Raw genomic sequence first — 17,301 nt, 5'->3', positions numbered from 1 at the left:
GGCATGTTTGTATTAAATGACAATATTGTGAAATAAAGTAACACAAAAATCTAAAATAACATATCTGTTTATTTTATTCACTAATGCAATACAAGTTTTAAATATTTGAAGGTTGCAACCCGTTTAAGAACAGTAACTAAGGTTGGATGTTGCTTTGGATCTGAAATTTACAAAGATGTGAATTCAGAAGTGATTTTCCCAATTTAATATATTTCTGAAATATTAACTTTCAAATTTTCCAAATTAGTTTGGTTACACGGCATCACAACTGTGACACCACCATTGGTTTTGAAACTTACTTGAAAATTTGGTAAAACAGTTTGTTACAAATGTAACAATTGTTCCTAATGGTTTTGTTGGCAGAGGTAATGTGAATATTTCAGATATTCTGATATTTATCAGATACACCGAATATACCTAAAAACACCATATCTAAGCTTTGTAAACTTTGTAAATATATCTAAATAATATGTACAAAAATTGAGGCATTTGTACCATACTTTAGCCAAAATATATAAGCTCACATGCTATGTCTAGTCACCTCATTGTACAGTTAGGTCCATAAATATTTGGACAGAGACAACTTTTTCTTCTAATTTTGGTTCTGTACATTTACACAATGAATTTTAAATGAAACAATTCAGTTGAACTGTAGACTTTCAGCTTTAATTCAGTGGGTTGAACAAAAAGATTGCATAAAAATGTGAGGAACTAAAGCCTTTTTTTTTAACACAATCACTTAATTTCAGGGGCTCAAAAGTAATTGATAATAAATCTGAAGTTTAGGGTCTCCCAAGTAGAAAGTGATTACTCACCACATCAAGGAAGACGCCCAGGTGCACTGCCCTGAGCCCTCAGCACGGGGAGCGGACAATCCGAGAAATCTTTGTGCAGGCACTCTTAAGAAGGCAAACTTCCACCATGCAGTATATTCAAAGTGAAAAATGTTTGTGTCCACAGCCTTACGCGTGTCATAAACACTTAATCATAGGCTATTTTAACAGAGCCCTGCCTCAAATACTTAAACAAAAGTGCACCAATCAAAACAAGATCAAAAGTAATTGGACAAATTAAAAAATGAACTGAAAATAAAATGTTCATTTCTAATACTTGGCTGAAACCCCTTTGCTGGCAATGACAGCCTGAAGTCTTAAACTCATGGACATTAGGGATGTAGCGAACGTCGGAAAAAAAGTTCGCGAACATATTCGCGAACTTGCGCAAAAACGCGAGCGGTTCGCGAACGGTTCGCGAACCCCATAGACTTCAATGGGAAGGCGAACTTTAACATCTAGAAAAGACATTTCTGGCCAGAAAAATGATTTTAAAGTTGTTTAAAGGGTGCAACGACCTGGACAGTGGCATGCCAGAGGGGGATCAAGGGCAAAAATGTATCTGAAAAATCTGCCTGTGTGTGCTTGGAAGAGATAGTGTAGGGGGAGAGCTGTTAGTGATTTCAGGGACAGATGATAGTAAGTTTGCTGGCTAGTAATCTGCTTGATACTGCTCTGTATTGGAGGGACAGAAGTCTGCAGGGATTTGAGGGACATTTTAGCTTAGGTAGCTTTGCTGGCTAGTAATCTACTGTTCTCTTTAAACAACTGCCATACGTTGACCTTGTAGGCATTGTTTGCCCAGTTTTTTTGGACGCAGCCACTGAAGCACAGTTGCCATAAAAAATATGCCATATAAATGCTGAAAATAGTCATTTTTCGCCATACGTTGACCTTGTAGACATTGTTTGCCCAGTTTTTTTGGTTGCAGCCACTGAAGCACAGTTGCCAGAAAAAATATGCCATATAAATGCTGAAAATAGTCATTTTTTGCCATACGTTGACCTTGTAGGCATTGTTTGCCCAGTTTTTTTGGTCGCAGCCACTGAAGCACAGTTGCCAGAAAAAATATGCCATATAAATGCTGAAAATAGTCATTTTTTGCCATATACGTTGAGTCGGGTTGAAGAAAACAGTGTGCAAATAATGCCTACAAGGTCAACGTATACACTACTACAGCGGTGGATACGGATTACGTAAAATATATTATGGCTGCTTGAAAAAAAGTAACTCAAGTGGTTTTTCTAGAGACGATAATATTATCAATATTTAGACAAAATGTGAACAAGGTCACACAGCTAGATGGCGGGTTGAAGAAAACAGTGTGCAAATAATGCCTACAAGGTCAACGTATACACTACTACAGCGGTGGATACGGATTACGTAAAATATATTATGGCTGCTTGAAAAAAGTCACTCCGGTGTTTTTTCTGGAGACGGTAATATTATGGATATTTAGACAGAATGTGAACAAGGTCACACAGCTAGATGGCGGGTTGAAGAAAACAGTGTGCAAATAATGCCTACAGGGCAAATAATGCCTAAAAGGTCAACTTATACACTACTACAGCGGTAGTAAAATAAAAAAAAGTAAAATAAAAAAAAAATGAATATTAAAAAAAAAAATTAAAGTTGGTGCTGCTGAACTACTAGGAGCAGCAGATTAGCACACCAGTCCCACTCCCCAACACTGCTAGACTAATAGCACTGGGCTCTTATAGTAGTAGTAGTAGTAGTAGTAAAACAACAAAAAAATAAATAAAAGCAGTCCTTACAAGGACTACTGTTATTGCAGCAGTCAGCAGATGAGATCAGAAGCAGGACAGCTGCCCACTGCAGCTACATACAGAGCACTGCAGTAGAAGGTAGATTACTAGCCAGCAAAGCTACCTAAGCTAAAATGTCCCTCAAACCCCTGCAGACTTCTGTCCCTCCAATAACAGAGCAGTATCAAAACGATTACTAGCCAGCAAACTTTCAACTGTCCCTGAAATCACTAACAGGCAGCAGCTCTCTCCCTACACTATCTCTTCAGCACACACAGGCAGAGTGAAAAAACGCTGCAGGGCTTCGGTTTTTATAGGGAAGGGGAGTGGTCCAGGGGAGAGCTTCCTGATTGGCTGCCATGTACCTGCTGGTCTGGGGTGAGAGGGCAAAAAAAGCGCCAACAATGGCGAACCCAAAATGGCGAACGTCGCGCGACGTTCGCGAACTTCCGGCGAGCGCGAACACCCGATGTTCGCGCGAACAAGTTCGCCGGCGAACAGTTTGCGACATCTCTAATGGACATCACCAGATTCTGGGTTTCCTCTTTTTTTCATGCTCTGCCAGGCCTTTACTGCAGCTGCTTTCAGTTGCTGTTTGTGGGACTTTCTGTCCGATGTTTAGGGAAATGCATGCTCAATTGGGTTCAGATCAGGTGACTGACTTGGCTATTCAAGAATAATCCACTTCTTTGCTTTAATAAACTCCTGGGTTGCTTTGGCTGTATGTTTTAGGTCATTGTTCATCTGTATTATGAACCATCTCCCAATCAATTTGACTGCATTTAGCTGGATTTGAGCAGACAATATGTCTATGAACACCTCAGAATTAATTTGGCTGCTTCTGTCCTGTGTCACATCATCTATAAACACTAGTGTCCCAGTGCCACTGGCAGCCATGCACGCCCAAGCCATCACACTGCCTTCACCATGTTTTATAGATAATGTGGTATGCTTTGGATCATGAGCTGTTCCGCACAGTTTCCATACTTTTTTTTTAGTTTCAACTGTCCAAAGAATGTTTTTCCAGAACTGTGCTGGCTTTTTTAGATGTTTTTTAGCAAATCCAATCTAACCTTTCAATTCTTGATGCTTATGAGTGACTTCCACCTTGCAGTGCACCCTCTGTATTTACTTTCATGCAGTCTTCTCTTTATGGTAGACTTGTATATCGATACGCCTACCTCCTGGAGAGTGTTGTTCACTTGTTTGGCTGTTGTGAAGGCATTTCACCATGGAAATGATTCTGCGATCATCCACCACTGTTGTCTTCCATGGATGTCCAGGTCTTTTTGCATTGCTGAGTTCACCTGTGCTTTCTTTATCAGAATGTACTAAACTGTAGATTTTGCCACTCCTAACATTGTAGCAATTTCTCAGATGGGTTTATTCTGTTTTTGCAGCTTAAGGATAGCTTGTTTTACCTGCAAAATCTTCCATATACAAGCACCCCACCTCAAATCGACTCCAGGGCTTTTATCTGCTTAATCGATAATGACCTAATGAAGGAATTGCGCACACTATTTTACAGGCATGTTCAGTTTTACTATTGTATTTCCGTAGTAGCATAGGGAATTATTACAGTATAAAGCATGATGGATCATACTGATTGTTGATTTTATTCAATCTGGATGGGACTAGGTACCATCTCATTAACACTTTATATCCCACTTCTAGTAGGGAAGTGTGTATTGTGCTGTGGGCTATTCCGTCCCATAGTTGAAGCCATTCCTTTTCATCTAGTGATCTGCCAATATCTTTTTTTTTTCCATGCCCGTACATAACGTAGGCTTAGGTTAGTATCTGATGTAGTCGGGATAACATTCCTCTGGATTAGGGGTAAGTGACACATATTGTTTCTAGGTAGGATGAGGCTGCCACATGAAGGCTTTTGTTTTTGGATATCAGGAAGTGTTGTATTTCCCATGCCTGCAAATAAGGTAGTCTTAGGTTAGTATCTGATGTAGTCGGGATAACATTCCTCTGTATTAGGGGTAAGTGACACATATTGTTTCTTGGTAGGATGAGGCTGCCACATGAAGGTTTTTGGATTTCAGGAAGTGTTGTATTTGTATAAAGTGGAAAAGTTCCCTTGGTGGAAGGGAGTATAATTGTTGAAATCTCTCCCATTTCAATGGGCCTGAGAAACTGTAGAAATGTTTCAAGGTTATCAGTCCTTTTGATTTCCACCATTGGAAAGGGAAGCTGTCAACTCCTGGAAGGAACTCTGGGTTTCCCAGGATTGTAGCAGAAGGGTGGTGGGGCGATAGTTGTTTTGATTTGTACTTGATCTTGTTCCAATATGTCCAGGGCCTGTTCTAGCATTGGAGTAAGGTTATGGGGTCTTTGTACATATAGGTTGAATTAGTGATTCTTCCATAGGAACCCATTTTGAGGGTGGATCAGCATGTAGTAATGGAATTACAGCTATTTGGGCCACTTGTAAGTATTTACTGAAGTTTGGTACCACTATACTCCTCCTTGCTCTAGATCTAGCCCCCCCCCTTTGTGTGGCCCCCACCTACCTGCTGTGTTTGCTTACCATGTGTAAGATTTATCACTACAGAGATTAACTGCCCCCTGCATTGTTTATACCTCAAATTCAGACTAATCCCCTGTATTGTTCACACCCCTAAAACCCAGTACTGTTCACACCTGAGACCCAGACTGAAACTGCCCACATTGTTCCCCTGTTCACACTTAATACAAAATGCTAAAGGAGCACCAGCACTGTGTCACTGTATGTAGTTCATCTTAGAGTGGTCCTGATAGGTTTCCCTGTCTCTTGCTCTGTTCTGCCTTCCATATGCTCCCTGTGTGTGCCCTGCTCTGCCTGCCCTATGCTCACTGTGTGTGCCCTGCTCTGCCTGTGTGTGCCATACTCTGCCTGCATGTACTGTGTGGCCTACTCAGCCTGTGTGTGCCATGCTCAGCCAGCGTCTGCCCTGCTCTGCCTGTGTGTGCCCTGCTCTGCCTGTGTGTGCCATATTCTGCCTGTGGAACATAAGCCTGGTATTTTATTCTGGGGGTTTGTTAGCATTTGAAAATAAATTATTGTTAGGGTCCCCTAAGGTCATGTGCTGTGTTATCCAAGGGGAAGAGGAGGCATATGGATTTAAGGGTATGTCTTAATATAGGTTTCCCTGTCTCTTGCTCTGTTCTGCCTCCCATGCTCTGCCTGTGTTTGCCATACTCTGCCTGCATGTACTCTGTGCCCTGCTCTGCCTGTGTATGCCCTGCGTGTGCCCTGCTCTGCCTGCATGTGCCCTGCTTTGCCTGTGTGTGCCCTGCTCTGCCTGTGGAACATAAGCCTGGTATTTTATTCTGGGGGTTTGTTAGTATTTGAAAATAAATTGTTAGGGGCCCCCAAGGCCATGTGATGGGGTTGCTGTGTTATCCAAGGGGAAGAGGAGGCATATGGATTTAAGGGTATGTCTTAATATGACAACTTTTTTCACATACGACTGATAAGTGATCCCTGCAGTGAGCATCAACCATTTGTTTTTTTTTGTTGTGCTACCACAATTAATGTGGACATGATCTTGTGGTAACATGGGTGTGGTTTAAAGTGGGTGTGGTTTAAAAACAAGGAGTGGTCAACACTGGCTGTCATTATTGGCCCTCCACTATGTAGGCTGATAAAATTTCGGCACCTCGGTACCACAGAAGCTGGACAGCATTGCTCTAGGAAATTGTCACGGCCGGCACCCAATACTAGAACAAGTGCCAAGCACCCTGGTCTCGGCTCGGCTTCACCAGTAGTGTGACCACCGTTGGGCTTTGGGGGAGCCCTCAGCTTACTTGGGTGCCACCTGGACTTAACGAGGGGTACAAGGCGAGGTGTTCTGGCTGGCAAAGGGGCACGGCAGGAAGCAGAGTCTTTTGGGCCAAAGGTCACAGTACAAGAGGGTTAGGCAAGCGGATGGTCAGACAGGCTGGGTCGAGGCAGGCGGATATCAGACTCGTCAGGCAGGCAAGGGTCAAAACCGGATAGTCAATCAAGGGGTTAAGCAGGAGAGTTGTCGTAGGCAGGCAAGGGTCAGAATACAGATTGGAGAGTAGTCAGGAACAGGCAGGGTCAAACACGGATAATCAGATCAGAATTTTCAAGACATGGATCGGAGGAGTATGGGCCCCATCTTACATATGCTTGGGGTCTGTTGTATAGGGCCTCAATAACACGTCAAAATTTTGGTTTAAAGCCCCACTTATCTAAAATGTAATGTAAATAGGGCCACGATAACAAGTCGAAAGCCTTACTTAAGTCTATAGATAATAGTAGAGCTGGAATGTTTCTAGATGGAGATATGTGTATAAAGTTTAATGCTCTCCCTTTATTGTCTGAGGCCTGACGCTTAGGTACAAAGCCTACTTGGTTCATATTTATTATTGTTGGCAAAAATGAGTTAAGGCATGTCAATATTCATAATTGAAATGGGCCTATAGTTAGAACAGTCTAGTTGATCTGTGTCTGGCTTTGGTATTGGAGTAATCTGGGCCAAAAGGGATTCTCCCCCAGTAAGATTTTCATTTCTGATGCACATCAGATGTTGATTGATAAGTTCACATCACTGAGTTTCCTCAGACTAATGATAAATTGGCCAGCAAGTGAAGTACCATCATGGACTTAAACCCAAACAAGTAAAATTCTACTTATAGTGTAATGCCCTTATTCTAAACCTAAGAATGTTTGTGTTGATATGATTATTTTTCAGCCTCTTCCTCCTTATTTTGTGTTCCCACTCCAGGCTGTGTCCTCCTCTCACTGCTTCTGGTCCCACCAACTTCTCTCTGTCTCTGCTGCTGATTTACTGGTTACCACAGGTGCTATTAAGGAGTTTTTTGCAGACTTTGAGCTTACAACATATCGGAGAACAGGGCAGGCTGTACCACCAACAGGGTCTCTTTAAAATTTAAAATTATTATAAATAAGTATATATAATTTTTTAAAAAAGTTCACCGCACTTCCTCAGAGGCTCCCTCTTCCTAAATGTTTCTTACAGACTTAATCAGGAATGTATTTACCATTAGGCACTCAAGGCCTGTGTCCAGGGTGGCAAATTTAGTGGGGAGGCCCTTGGGTACCTACAGTATATGGTATATAAAAAATTTCAGATACTTCCAGACTAAATCCATCAGCAGAGAAGAGGGGGGTGAGGGGTAGGGGTACCTTGCTGGGCTGCAACATGCTTGTGCCGGATGGACACTGTCGGTTTGATGTCAAGATGTAACGGGCCAAAATACAGCACTGACTTGATTAGGTAACTTCCTGCAAGGCTTTAAAACAGTTTGTAGTTTGTAAGGGGATCATATAATAATCTCTCAAATGCTTTATTTACTTGTAGGTCTTTCCAGCTGATACAAGGCCATCCATTTCGATTAGAAGAAAGGAGGTTCCTCCTAAATATTCGGTAGGGTTTTTTTACAGTGAGAGCTGTGAAGTGGAATTCTCTCACTGAATCAGTAGTACAAGCTGATACATTAAATAGCTTTAAGAAGGGGTTGGATGGCTTTTTAGGGAAGGAATACAGGGTTATGGAAAATAGCTCATAGAACAAGTTGATCTTGGGACTGATCCAATTGCCATCTTGGAGTCATGAAGGATTTTTTCCCCACTGAGGCAAATTGTAGAGACTTTAAATGTTTTTTTTTTTTTGCCTTCCTCTGGATCAACTAACAGTTTGGCAGTTTAAAATAGAGTTAAAAGTACCTTAGTATGTTCTCTATCTAGGTACAAATACCATGTTCCAGGGCAACATTCCTTAACCAGTACTCTTCTGTGTAGCAGCACTGCATCAAATGCTTTAGCAAATTCTAAGTAGATCACATCAACTGCCATCCCTGAACTGAATTCCCTGCTCACCATCTCATAAAAAGAAATTATGAATAAAACCATGCTGGCACAAACTCACATTATTATTATTTGCAATGAAGTCCAGGATTGTATCCCTTAATAACCCTTCTAAAAGCTTTCCTACCATTGATGTCAGACTAACCAGCCTATAGTTTTTCAGGCTGAGAATGGGATCCCTTTTTGATTAACAGCACCACATTAGCAATTTGCCAGTCTCTCTGCACAATGCCAGACCTCAATGAATCCTGAAAAATTAAGAAAAGAGGTTTGGCAATCACAGCGCTAAGCTCGCTAAGTACCCTGGGATGAATACCATCTGGTCCCGGACCTTTGATTGTGTTCTAGTCTCTATTGAATTCCTTTATGTGTGAACTGTAATTGGCACTATTAAGCAGACTATTACGCAAACCTTCAGATGAAAAATAACAGTCCAGAATCTCTGTTTCTTTTCTTTTTTCATCAACCAGCTGACCCCCCTCTGATATTAAGGGTCCCACCCCTTCCTGATTCATTTTTTTCCTATTTGCATATTTAAAAAATAATTTTGGATTCTTTTTACTCTTGTTGTAATACCCTTTCCATATAAATTTTTGCATGATTCATTGGCCTCCTTGTACCTGATAAAGGTTTCAGCTGTACCAGCTAACTTGAAAGCCTTAAAAGCACGTCTTTTCTTACCCACTTCAACACCAACCCTTCTATTGAACCACAAAGGTTTTGTTTTGCAACAATGTTCCTTGCTTACAAGAGGAATATACTGACATGTATATTTATTAAGCAGCATTTTAAAGACGCCCCATTTTTGTCCTGTGTTTAACCTTGTGAAAAGCATTTCCCACATAATATGTTGCATAGATGTTCTCGTACTGTCAAAAGTTGCACATCTAAAATTTAGTGTTTCAGTTACTCCCTTATTGAGTTGCCTCTGCAACAGAATCTCAAAGGAGACCATGTTATGATCACTAATCCATAATGCTTACCCATGCAAATGTTAGAGATACGTTTGGTATTGGTTATTATCAAAAGAGAGTCATTCTAAGTAGGTTCTTGAACAAGCCTAAATAAAAAGTTGTCATTCAGCATATTTACAAATCAGCTAGCTTTTTCTCTCTTGGCAACCCCATTACCTCAGTCAATGTCTGGATAATTGAAGTCACTCATAATAATAACTTGACCTAGTTGCAAAGCCATTTCCTTTTGCTCAGTCAGAATCTCTACCCAGAGGGATTCCACACCCTCACCAGTGCCATGGTTATTTCTTTAGTGCGTGGCTTTAATTCAGGCTATACATAAAACACACTCCTCCACTCTGTTCTGCCTATAAAGGGTGTTACCATTTAAATTCACAGCCCAGTCACATGTTTCATCCCACCAGGTCTCAGTGATATCAATTATATAAACATCCAATTAACGATAGCTCTCTCATTTTACCTGACAAACTCCATGCATTTGCCAGCATACAGTGGCGGTTACTACTTTTTCTTTTGAAATTTGCGTTCCTTAATGTAAAATTATATCTTGACTAATAAGCCTGTTTCCCTTGTAACAGAGGGACCTCCTTAGCTGGTAAACTGTATGCTCACTTCTCCCCCATTACCCCTTACTAATCCCACTGCCCAGTCTACCCTAGCTTCCCCATAATTCTTTATCTCACCCACCCCCCACTTGCCTAGTTTAAACACTCCTTCAACTTCTTTCCCCTAGCACAGTGGACCACCTTCCATTGAGGTGCAATCCATCATATATATCCTGTACCCCAAGGAAAAATCAGTCCAGTGTTCTAGGAACCCAAACCCTTCCTTCCTACACCAAGACTTGAGCCACGCATTTAACTCCCGAAGCTCCCGCTGTCTTCCTAAACGTGGCATGGGCACAATAAAAATTACATTAGAAGACCTTCCCTTAATCCTGGAGCCTAGAACCCTAAACTCACTCTTTTAGGTCTTTTATCTACCATTAATTTTGTCATTAGTACCAATATGTACTAAGACAACTGGGTCATGCTTAACCCAATAATTTGCCTACACGACCAACCACATGCCAATCCCTGGCACCAGAAAAACAGCAAACTGTTTGGTTGTATTGATCCGGATGACAGATTACCCCTATCCACTTTCCTAATAATTGAATCCCCTGCAACCACAATCTGCTTAGGTGTGGCTCTGTTCTTCTCCCCACCACTGCTAGAGAAACTGTTTTCACCATCCCTGAATAGATTACAGGGGTCTCCACAAGATCACTTACCCCTCATCTCTGTAGTTTTTGACCATCTGAAAGGAGCAAATGTTTTCATTAAACTTGCCCTCTGCTGGGCCTGATATGGATACGAGAGAGGGGTGAATGGCCTTTAACACCAGAGATGGGCATTGTCATCTCTCAGGAGGGTTTTGAATAAAAACCCTGCCAAAGTCTCTTCAATCCTTGACTGGCCTCTTTCTATTAGTACCAAGGCCATACAGAGATTTGTTGGCTTTGTCAACTATTACATGCAATTTTTAAGGGATTTTCTTCTCACATTGCTCTTATCCTGGCTCTCATCTGAAAAGGTGGGAAACCTTGGCCCCCCAGCAAGCCTTGGACACTTAAAATATTAAAAGAGACTTTTGCCTCTGCCCTGGTGCTCGGGCATCTTCACCATATTCAGTACTTTTTAATGAAGCATTGGAGCAGGAGCTATTCTGTCCCAGAAACAAGCAGCAGATAGGAAGTTACATCCATGTGCCTATTTTTCAAATGTTCCTCTTCTGGGCAAAAATTATGACATTGGGAACTGAGAGTTATTCACACCTCTACATTTAACAGTGTACTCCTCAAAAGGGCCATAGAAAGGGTGACATCAACTGAGAGTGTGTACTCTTTTGAGTGTATGGGTGTGGGAGAGAAAGTTTGTGACATGCATGTTCATGTGGCTGTGCACATATAACCCACAATAGTAAAAAGACCTAAGACCTTATCTTAGACTTTCAGGTACACAAAGAATTAAGAAAGAATACAGTTCACAGCCCAACTAAGATTTAACAACAGGGAATATCCAGAATCCATATTGGTGGCAAAACAACCCTACTGGGTTTATTTAAAGTTGAAATGATTTATAGCTGACATAAGGTATGCACATCCAGGTTCCAAGCATTCTGAATAATTGAGTCTATACTGTATCAGACAAAACCGTAAATACTCTTTAGCAGGTGTAAGTGCACTTCTTAGATGGAAGTCACGGCAATCTGTGGTACTGATGGCAAAGCAAAACCGGATTAGCACCTAATTAACGTCATTAAGTATGAAAAAAATCTCAATTTTTATAATATAGGAATATTTAGCAAAAACTACTAGCAATACATTACCCAAAAAGTCCAGTAGGTTTACCCAAGGAAATCATATATTGCTAGAAATTAAACATTATGACAAATTCAAAATGGTTAAATATGTCTCTCTCCTACAAACCTACCAAAAATGCTTTTCTAAATGTAATGGTTTTTATAAAAATGTATGATAATTATGAAAAATCATCTCAAAGCTTTCAGTTGCCAGTATTTTATCTCTCATATGTCATTATAAAACATAAATATGAATCAGTTCACTAAAAAAATCTCCAGCACTTTTAGCTACAAGAGAGAGATAGAGATACAGGTATGGTGTGAGAAGAACATACCCTAATGGTCTAGCGGGGAGGCGGAGATGCCCACCGCTCATGGTGATGCCTGCAACTTTTAAGTAATCTGTGCTCTGTTCTTCAGGTATTGCAGTATGCGCCGACTGCTTCCGCATGAAATTCAAATATTTAACGGCACAGACACCAATTGTCATTGTCCAAGTAAAGGTCTTTTCCTAGTTGCTTACTTAATATTTCAAGTTGTTACAGATCCTGCCTGTCCCTGGTTTTTGTCCTGTCTGCTGCCTGTCCTGATTAATGCCCGTTTGACTACTCACTTGGATTATCTCTGGTACTGCGATATTGGCTTGTTTTGACCAGGTATGTGACCCCAACTATTCTCTTGCCTTCCAAATCTGTTCTGCCTCCTAAGATTGGTTTGACCCGGACTGTTCCAGGCCACGCTTCTTGTTCTCCAATCTGGTACTATGTGCGGTTCCCTTGCTTGCCTAGAACTTTCCCCCTGGTTCTCTCGTATTAAAGGAGAACTAAACCCCCACCGTCCTTTAACCCTTTCCCTGCCAAGAACGTAGCTCCTACGTTATTTTAAAAAAAGGCTGCAAGTGCCAAGAACGTAGGAGCTACGTTCTTTCTTTAAACGGCTGCCTCTCTGCACTCCTGCAAAAATCGAAGTGCAGAGAGGTTCTCCTGGCCCCTCCACCCCCTAAACAACTAGCCTAGGGGGCTGCCACTCGGGTCCTGTGCTGCGTTTGTCGCAGGACCCGACTTCTTACCTGATCCTGGCTGCTGTATGCTGCTCCCCCTGTGCTGCTTCTTCCTGGACCAGACCTCATGTGAAGCTCCGCCCACTCACTTCCTGCTGTTGCTCTCTGCGATCCTGGAGTCTGCAGATCTGCTTCTGATCCCTTCTTCTCCAAAAAACAGTAAGTGCCCTTCTATTTACACAGTTACACACACACATACATGCAATCACACATACATACATGCATTTACACATACACAGCACACATATAACTAAAGCTAGATTTTTTTTTTAATTTTCTGGCTTTTTTTGTATTATACAGAGTCACATACAGATACACACACACTTATACACTTGTCAGAGCTGTACACACATGTATACACAAACACACACATGTATACACAAACACACATCTTTTTTACTTTTTTTTTTTTTAGTTCTTAATTTTATCAGTTTCCTGTTGCTTTACCAGTGTGACTAGTGGATCAAGCATTCTGACCACTAATGACACTGTTGGATCAGTTATTTTGTTATTTTATTGATTTGCCTAATTGTATTTGATTTTTGTGATTTTTATGCTTTCATTGTTGTTCCTTACATTTTTTTAGCGTCATTTGCTCTTTTATCATTTGGAGTACAAACAAATTTGCAATTTTGGGTTCGTCAGAATGTGTACTTTCCAAAAATATATAGTTTTGGGGGTCCGTGTGCCGTTAGGAGGGTCTTGTGGCACACAATGGGCAGTCAAAGGTCTTTGTTCACAGAAGGCGAATCGGCAGCCGAGAAAATTCTTATGTACTATTTGTATTTGGGGTCCACACATGCCAGCTGCTTTAGTATATCTATGCATATTGGGCATAAACTGTTCAGTAGACCCTTGGCATCGATATTTAGTGTGTTTTACAATTGTATGTAAGAAATTTGGTGAGAAAAATGCAGCCAATTGCAATATTTTTAGGCGATTTTTTAGAAATGTCATAAAAACCACAGCCTGTAGCGTAGCTTTGCAGTATGGTACTTTGGAGTACAAATACATGCATACCCAATTTGTATTCGGGGGATTGTGTACTTTCCGAAAATATATGGTTTTCTGGGGTGAAATTACTCTTTTCTAACTTTGCCTCCCTCAAAATGATGTAAATGTGTTGCTTTTGCAGTACCTGAAATGACAGCCCATATGGGGGGGTCTTAGTTTTGGGGCCCCTATATGCCACGTGCTTGGGTACACCTATACATATTGGGCATCAAACTGTTCAGAGGACCCCAGGCTTTCATATTCGGAGTGATTTCTCTTGATACCTAAAAGTATGTGGGTAATACGATGCTACAGGTTAGAAATTTTGAGGTGATTTTTGGAAATGTCAGCAATATCACCAAATTTAGGAATGTATGACTATGAAGATTTTCATTCATCCAGGTCATGGTATATCTAGTAAAGGTCAATCTAAAAACAACTGGACTTGCTGAGTAATCAATTAAGACGTTTCACTACTCATCCGAGCAGCTTCTTCAGCTCAACTGACTGGTGTGGGAAGTTTTCGGCATATAAACTCTTCCACATTGTAACTCTTCAAAGAGGTGACAGAGGTGTTGATTCTGTGTTGTTACTGTGATAGGATTATCCAATGTGTCATGCAACTCCTAGATATAGGTGTTACTTGTGAGAGTTGCATGAATGGACGTGTGAAGTGTTCTGAATCCGCCGGGGTACAGATGTTAGAACAGCATTGTATGTAGCAGACAGGTGGTGTCGAAGGCCCCCGCCTCTGTTCAGAGATGGTCTCTCCACCTTGACATGAATCGCCTCTTTCACGCCTCGTTCAAACCAGTGGTCTTCTTTATCCAAGATTTGGACCTTGCTATCTTCAAAGGAGTGTCCCTTGTCTTTTAAGTGTAGAAAGACAGCTGAGTTTTGCCCTGTAGAGTTCTTCCTCCTGTGCTGATCCATTCGCTTGAAGTTGCTTTGTCTCCCCAATGTATAGATCTGTGCATTCCTCGCTACACTGGACTCCGTATACCACATTGCTTTGTTTTTCTTTTGGTGTTTGATCCTTTGGGTGTTCCAGTTTTTGACTCCTTGTGCTGCTAGGTTTGAAAAACACAGGGACATGGTGTTTGTTGAAAATCCTCCTGAATTTCTCTGACACTCCAGCTACATATGGGATGACTATGTTTTGCCTACTATGTGTCTCCGGGTGGTTATTTCTATTAGTGTTCCTCTTGTGCTTGGTTGCTGCTGTTTTGACAAAGGCCCATTCTGGGTAGCCACATGCTTTCAAAGCTCCTCTGAGATGTTTTTGCTCTTTGTCTTTGGACTCTGTATCAGTTGCCACACATTCCGCCCGGTGGTGCAGGGTTCGAATGACACCCAGTTTGTGTTCCAGTGGATGGTGGGAATCAAACAACAGATATTGATCCGTATGAGTGGGTTTCCTGTATACTTCCGTCTTCAAGTTACCCCCCTCTTGGATACATATCAAACTGTCCAAAAAAGCAAGTTTGTTCTCGTGGACATCTTCCCTTGTGAACTTGATGTTATTGTCCACTGAGTTAATGTGTTCTGTAAAGGCCGCCACTTCATTGGATCTGATTTTAACCCAAGTATCATCCACATACCTGAACCAGTGAGTCGGTGTAGTTCCCTGGAAAGTAAGTAAGGCCCTCCTTTCCACTTCCTCCATGTACAAGTTTGCTACAATGGGAGAGACTGGAGAACCCATTGCACAGCCATGTTTCTGTCTATAAAAAAGGTTCTTGTACTTGAAGTATGTGGTGTTAAGGCACAAATCTAGCAACAAACAAACTTGGTTGGGACTGAGCTTCGTTCTCCTGCTGAGGGTGTTATCATGTTGCAGTCGATTTCTTACAGTCTCAATCGCCTCTGTTGAACTGAAGAAGCTGCTCGGATGAGTAGTGAAACGTCTTCATTGATTACTCAGCAAGGCCAGTTGTTTTTAGATTGACCTTTACTAGATAAAATTAGGAATGGTTTGTGGCTTGGTACTTTGGAGTACAAAGACATGCATACCCAATTTAGATTCGTGGGAATTTGTACTTTCCGAAAATATATATGGTTTTCTGGGGTGAACCTACTTTGTTCTACTTTTGCCCCCCCCAAACGATGTAAATGTGTTGATTTTGCAGTATCTGAAATGACAGATCATAGGGGGGTCTTCCTTTTGGGGCCCCCTGTATGCCACGTGCTTGGGTAAACCTATATATATTGGCATCAAACTGTTCAGAGGACCCTAAGCTTTCATATTTGGGGTGATTTCTCTTGATACCTAAAAGTATGTGGGAAATACGATGCTGCAGGGTGTAAATTTTGAGGTGATTTTTGGAAATGTCAGCAAAATCACCAAATTTAGGAATGGTTTGCGGCTTACTACTTTGTAGTACAAAGTCATGCATACCCAATTTAGATTCGTGGGAATGTGCACTTTCCGAAAATATATGGTTTTCTGTGGTGAACTTACTTTTTTCTACTTTTGACCCCCCCTAAACAATGTAAATATATGGGGGTCTTGCTTTTGGGGCCCCTGTATGCCACGTGCTTGGGTACACCTATACATATTGGGCATCAAACTGTTCATAGGACCCTAGGCTTTCATATTTGGGGTGATTTCTCTTGATACCTAAAAGTATGTGGGTAATACGATGCTGCAGGGTAGAAATTTTGAGGTGATTTTTGGAAATGTCGCCAAAATCACCAAATTTAGGAATGGTTTGCGGCTTGGTACTTTGCAGTACAAAGACATGCATACCCAATTTAGATTCGTGGGAATGTGTATTTTCCAAAAATATATGGTTTTCTGGGATGAACTTACTTTTTTCTACTTTTGCCCCCCCCCAAAAACGATGTAAATGTGTTGATTTTGCAGTATCTGGAATTACAGAACTGATGGCTCAAATGAGGTGTCTACATTTTAGGGCCCCTATATGCCACATGCTTGGGTACACCTATACATATTGGGCATCAAACTGTTCAGTGGACCCCAGGCTTTCATATTTGGGGTGTTTTACATTGATACCTAATGATGTGTGGGAGATATGATTCTGTAGATTGGAAGCTTTGAGGTCATTTTTCAAAAAATCCACCAATTTCTATAAAACATTATAACTTTAGGAAACAATTGCAACTTGGTAGTTTGGAGTACAAAGATATATTTACCCATTTTTGATTCACCAGAATCTGTTCTTTCTAATAATGGGTAGTTTTCTAGGATAAGCCTACTGTTAGTGGAATGTTCGGCCTTGAAATCAGAAGTATGCTGTTTGGGGAGCGGTGCTTAGGAAATTTGGTAGTGTACTGCTTTTAGTTTTGATCTATACAAGTGAGAAATCTCCATAAAACTATATATATTTGGAATTGCCGCGTTCAGGAGACATAGACCTTTCCAAATCGGCTGTGTTCTCGTACATAAAATAAATGATGTTTCTGATATATGTGATTGTTCTTTGTGAAACATGATTTTTTTCATTTTATTGGACACTTAGAA

This window comes from Xenopus laevis, chromosome 5L, assembly GCF_017654675.1.
Source record: "Xenopus laevis strain J_2021 chromosome 5L, Xenopus_laevis_v10.1, whole genome shotgun sequence".
Lineage (NCBI taxonomy): Eukaryota > Metazoa > Chordata > Amphibia > Anura > Pipidae > Xenopus > Xenopus laevis.
This window is presented reverse-complemented; position numbering follows the sequence as displayed.